This window comes from Eurytemora carolleeae, unplaced genomic scaffold (genome assembly GCF_000591075.1).
Source record: "Eurytemora carolleeae unplaced genomic scaffold, Eaff_2.0 scaffold405, whole genome shotgun sequence".
Classification (NCBI taxonomy): Eukaryota; Metazoa; Arthropoda; class Copepoda; order Calanoida; family Temoridae; genus Eurytemora; species Eurytemora carolleeae.
In genome coordinates, this window is record NW_019396303.1 from 212105 (window position 1) to 218593 (window position 6489).

The window sequence follows — 6489 nt, forward strand, 5'->3', positions numbered from 1 at the left end:
ATGATTATAGAAAACTAGTTGTGTCACTTCATAACTTTTCCTCATAAAAATGTTATAAAGTCTACAAACTATTTCAGAAATATTTTGTTCTTTAATAAATTATTAGTTAAAATATTTTCTAAATCTAATAGTTTATGGTATAAAAACTTCAGAATCATATTACTTTAGATGATGTTGCTTTCTTACTTCGATAATAAAGATTATTTTATATACTTTCCTTATTTTTTTAAGGCTGTGTTTTGAAATTGAAAGTTTTTTTGTTGCTTACCCAGCTATCCAAATTGCATAAGCAACGTAAATGCATAATATTTTGGCTCCAATAACGCAATTAAAACGCAAATTTGCGTAAGTCTAGATTTTAAATTAGTGTAAATATCTAATTTTTCTAAAGTAAATATTTTATAACCCAGCTTTAAGTAAAAATATTATGAATTTGTGGAGATGTGTATCATTTTATTTCAGGTATACAAATTGCGTAAAAATACGCTAAATTTGCATAATTGCCTAAAACTCTAAATTTAAATTATTTGTGAAAAATCTATAATTTACGATACGGCATATATTGCATTTTCGAAAAAAAATTGAAAAAATAAACTTTTAAAAAAATTTAAATTGTCTTTGTTAGCATTAAAATTGCGTAAAAATTGCGCTCTTTTTAGGCATATGTTTTGAGTGTTATAAATATTGAAGAATTGAGTAGCCCAGGTGTGTGTGCACTGTGCAGGGTGCAGCAATATATAATAATATGTTATATTAAATAGAAAGCCATGTGATTTGTAGATAAGAGTGGGAAGGGGGGGGGAGAGAATTTAAAGCGCTACATAGCACACTGGTTTTCAGTACCAAATTTCACCGCAAGGTGTCTCTGTTTGGTTCACATAAAATTAAAAAAAAGTAAAATGGTTCAGATTAAATTTTTTACTAAAAGTATATCATTTAGCAGTCAAGATTTAGGTTTTAAATTATTTTTAATTTTTTTAAATAAAACATTTTTATTAGGAAAATGCATTGAATTTTCTATCAGAAAGTTTTATATAGCTTTTATAAATCACTACTAATTTTAAAGCTAGATGCAGTAATCTCTATGTTAAATTGTATTCCCTGATGAATGGAATCAGTTTAGAAAGAGATACTTATACTGCATCCATCCATTTAGGGATGGATGACCTATCTGCATGCATCAAATTTGGTTAGATTTAGCATAACTTTTGTTAAAAGAGAAGCGCATTTTCGGCGTAAATTTGTATAATATTACTACGTAAATTTTTCGTCTACTAAAACCAATAAATTTGCGTAGCTAAGTGTGCAATTTTACGTCTTTCATGACTTAAAAAAAGCCAAAATGTCTACGCAAAATTTACGTAAAAATGTGAAAAGTGACGTTTAAATTGCGTTTTTTTTGCCCAATTTGGCTAGCTGGGTAAGACATTTTGCATAAATTTGATTTTACATCTTGAATCAAAATTAGAAAAATGGTTCTTTATAGATTTATGACCTCTTTTTGCAATAATGAAATATTTCCTCTAAGATTAGTAACTGTCTCACAGTCACAGGGTATCAGGAACTGAATATTTATTTGATTTTTATATTGATCTTGAGTTACAATTTTATGGTTTGAATGCCAATGCACAGCGTAACCTTAATTAGAGTAATTTATTGAAGTTAGAATTTAACAATTTCTTGGGTTTAATCCTAATCCTAATACAGGGAATTAGTCTTTAACTTGGAAGTCATTATTTCAAATATCATAACATGTGAAATTGTATATAAAATGTGGTGGCTTCATCTTTATGAGTATTATATTTTGTATTTAAGGTTTCCTTTCAAATTTGGGCTCCCAGTTTGGAACTCTAAAATTACCTTTTTTGATAAATTTTAAAGGTTCAAGAAGGTATTTTAAAAAAATAAAAAATTCTGGAATGGAAACTGCATATTCTAAAGTTTTCCTTGTGATTACCAAAAATTATCCAGATTCAATTACATATACAATTATTGAAAATTAAATCTGGTTCAGCCAGCATTTTGGTATTTGTCTGGTATAAATTGTCAAGTTTGGATTTAATTTTAGACAATAAAGCAGTAAGGGATAGAATTAATCAATTAAAGGGAAATGGTTTATTAGCTCTAAACAATGGGAAACAGCAAGGTTTGAAAATATATTTTTCCTTTTTAATTTTCAACTCGAGACATCAATCAGAAATGTTGATTTTTTGGCCATCGCCCCCACATATAATCTGCACCTTTAGGCTCACCAGTTCCAGACTACAAAACAAATTTGGCTTGAAAGTTTTTTTATTTTTGTTTATATCCAATAAATTTCATAATTGTCATGACAGCCGTATGTATTAATAAAATAAATAGATAAAGAATAAAAAATATTTTGTTTTAAAAGCAGTGGAAAACGAAAGCGTATGGTAGTAAAATTTTGTTTAGAATTTGAATCAGTAATGTAAGCATTGATCAATATACAATACATTTATTATTTTTTAAAAAGCTACTTATGACTAATTTAACAACTTCTTTCAAATATATTTTAATTATAAAGTTGTACAGTGGCAACCATGGAATGCAGAATAGAAAGACTAAACTTATGATTTCAAATATGGCTCATAATGGACAACATATTTTCATTGCATGTACAGACTACTGGATACTAAAAAGTTAACTTAAATTTACTTGGGAAACAACTTGCATTTTATTAATATTTAATACACATAAGATTTCTTATATGTTGTCTCCCTGTTTTACAGTTTTATTGGTCTTACTGTAGCAAGCATTTAATTTACCGGAACTTGATTCTCAGGTTGTTCTACATCTTCTTCTGGGTTTTCATCTAAAAATATAAATAATTCATACCTGTTGTGTTAAGTAATATACAATGTGTCACATCATGACATTTTCATCTAAAAGTATGGAAGCAATATTGCATTTTTAAAATAATTTTCAATATACATTCTTAAAACAGACATAAAGTGAATGTTTGTCATCCAATTCAATTTATCACCCTACTCTACCAACTGCCATCTCTAACCTTTATTACAACATTTTTATTGTTTTCAAGGATTACTTTGAAATAGGAAAATAAAAAAATAATAAATAATCAAAAATCTAAATATTCTTTGTATTGTTTAGTTAGAACAAATATAGAAGAATTCTAAAATATATAAAAATGCAGTGAGAACCAGCAAACTGTGGAATATGAAGACGACTTAGCACACTAATGTGTTTTTGATGTTTTTACAAAACAAATAGCTTTACTAGGCACTTCTCAAATTATTTATTGAGTGAAATTGCTCTATACACACTCCATAACTGCTGTGTTTTGTGTTATTTGAGTATTTCACGTCAAAAGGAATCAAGTCTTTGCAACAAACTCTGATTTTCTAGTATTGTTCAAACCAAACGTCGTAGACCTTAGATATTTTAAACTATCTTAGCTCAACTTATCTAAGTTTGAATTATCAAATGTTTACAGCATCAGGTCGCTTAGAAATTGGAATTCAAATATCTAAGTACATGGCAAAAACTCAATTCCTTTGGGTCAGCCAACAGCCAAGACCCAGACACACAAGCAAAGTATAAATATACCAGGCTTTTAGGGCACTTAGCACCCATTTTCTATTTCAACTTTTAATTGTGGCTTTATCTTAGAGCATCTTCTCTTTGTAAAATATAAATTAAATAAAAGTTTGCGGATTTAACAATATTTTTTGCGCATTTTCAAAATTTACAAAAATAAAAAACTTTTAAGCACACAAATTTTTAAAATTTTGATCATTCATAAACATTCCCCAGCTCATGTGTGGTCCCACCTGATATTATGAAATCATATTATGAAATCTGCAATCTTTTTCATTTGTTTTTGTTTTATACTGTTCAAAGAGAAGATGCTCAAAGATAAAGTCACAACTAAAAGTTGAAATACAGGATGGGTGCAAAGCGCCTTAAAAGCCTAGTATAGACATATATAATATATATGTTAGCTATAGCTGGCCAAACGGCTGAAACAAACTGACTAATTTTTTTAGGAAACCTATGCATGGACACTTTGTTAAAATTCTATTTTAAAAAAAATTCCACATGGCAATGCCGGGCAGTTTAGCTAGTATAGTAGAAATACCTATAGTTTCCACAAGGAAATGTTTAGCCACACCAGAACTAAAGAACAGAGCCAAAAATGTTACCAGAATTAGATACAGCTTCATCCTTAAATTTTTTTAAATTGTAAACTTGAATAAAATGTTGAATAAAAATGAAAATGAACTATTAAATAACCATAAAATTTTTTCTTGCAAAGTATGACCACCCCCGGATATTTAAGAGGAATTAAATTGATCCCTAGACCTGCTTAAGATGGAGGTCAATGCTTGATCTGAAATTTGCATATAACACAAAAGGTTTAACACTCTTTTAAAAGATTGAGAATTGAGATTGGGTTAATCAATAAATTATCAGGTTAATTAGACCCCTTGCATTTAAAGGTAAGGGTTATAGGGAAGTTTTTAAAATTCAAAAAATCCCTTAGAAGAATGTTCAACATATTTTTCTTGTTTAAAAAAACATTAACATGTGATAAAGATATTTAAGTTGTGGAGAAAAAAACACAAGCGGGGAGGTGGAGTCCTCTGACTTGTGAAAGGGTTAAAGAAGGAAATATAAGAAAATAAAAGAGGAAAATGGTAAAAAATTACTTTCACGCTTACTGTCCAAACTTTGAAGTACACTAGGACTGAAGATTTTAAATCAAACCTTCAGAAGAAAAATTAAACAAAAATAAACTGCTAATCATAATTCCTGAAACAAAACAAAAAATATAAACATACAGCGTAATTAAAAGTTGTACAAACCTCTTTTTTTCCCCATAAATATTATATATATGTAATCGGAAAATTAATTTACGAGTTATACAATTAAAATTTTTTAGTATTAAAATTTTTTTTTATATCATGACAGTAGCAAGACAACTTGAAAGTTGTATGAGAAATTTGAATTTATTTTTGATATTCAGTTTTCAACCTACTTTTACATGTATCATTGTTGAAAAAATAACCACACAATTCTCCTAATCCTGGTTTCCTGCTCTTAACCTTGTTTTTCTCTTTTCCAAAATGTTTATTGCTGCAATACTGTAATAATTATATTGATAGAACAAATTAAATGCTCTACATTATTCAAAAGTAATTTCTACAAGCCACTGTATCTCAGTGGCAGGGTCTGTGCACCATTGATTTTGACATGACTGAAAGCCTGACATTTCTTGACCTGGTTCTACGACCAGTGGCAGATGCCTTGCACCTTATTTCGCAACATCAGGAGGTCTGTGGTAATCCAGACATTTATTGTATGCAAGAAAGTATGCATGGGTTACATTTTAGTGCAGGGTTACCAAGCAAGGATGAGACTTCAGAGACGACTGTATAGAATGCATTCTGTACAAGGGCAACGATGGGCACTTCAGCTGGTATAGTATATATATTGTATGTATATATATATTTATATACCTTTTTTCTTCATTTTCCTCTGATTGGATAATTGCATAAAAAGCATGAACCAAAATTTTGTGGAATACTCGCATAGAGAATAGAATGTATAGAGAGGAATTTACTAGAAAAAGTGTAAAACAGCCATTTTGTTGTACTGTTTCCATACTGCAGGTATACTTCACATATTTATGCTATATAACCTGTTGGGCCCTGGAATATCATTTTATAGAAAATCTAAAATTATTGTTAAAAGAAAACCAAATTATGAAAAAGGCTGGTTTCATAATTGACCAATAATCATTTCACATAGACTCTATGCCTTCTACTTTACAAACGATGATTTTCTGTTATAACTATAAATCAAATGATGTTTTTATTCACTTAATTCATTATAAAGTTTATTTAACAGTTTAAAAAATTCGAAATTGAAATGGATAGTCTAGGGAACATACTGTAGTAATGTACTCTACTGCATATAATTTGTGAACATTTACATGATTTGTACACTTTGAACTGCCTTTCAGGCTGAAAGGGACTGAAAAAATTCATACCGAGAGATTCTTTTAATTCCTCTCTATATATTCTATTCTCTATGAATACTCCACATTAAAATATAATAATCGTAAAAGATAAACCCACCTCATTATAAATACAATTTCACATGATATGACATTTGAAATAATGGCTTGAATGTTAAAGACTAGTTCCCTGTTTTAGGATTAGGATTAAACCACAGAGAGTGTTTAATTCTAATTCTTCGATAAATTACTCTAATTAAGGTTTCACTGTGTCTAGAAATTCAAACCATAAAATTACAACTTTAGTTATATCTACAAAATTACTTAGATATATACAATCTAGTGAGAACCTGATAACTGTGGAATATAAGACAACATTATAGCAAAATATAAACTAAAAAACTGAAACTCAAAGAAATATACATAATCTGTGACTGTGATACATTTATTTATCTGAGATAAAATCATTCTTAATCGTAAAAAGATGT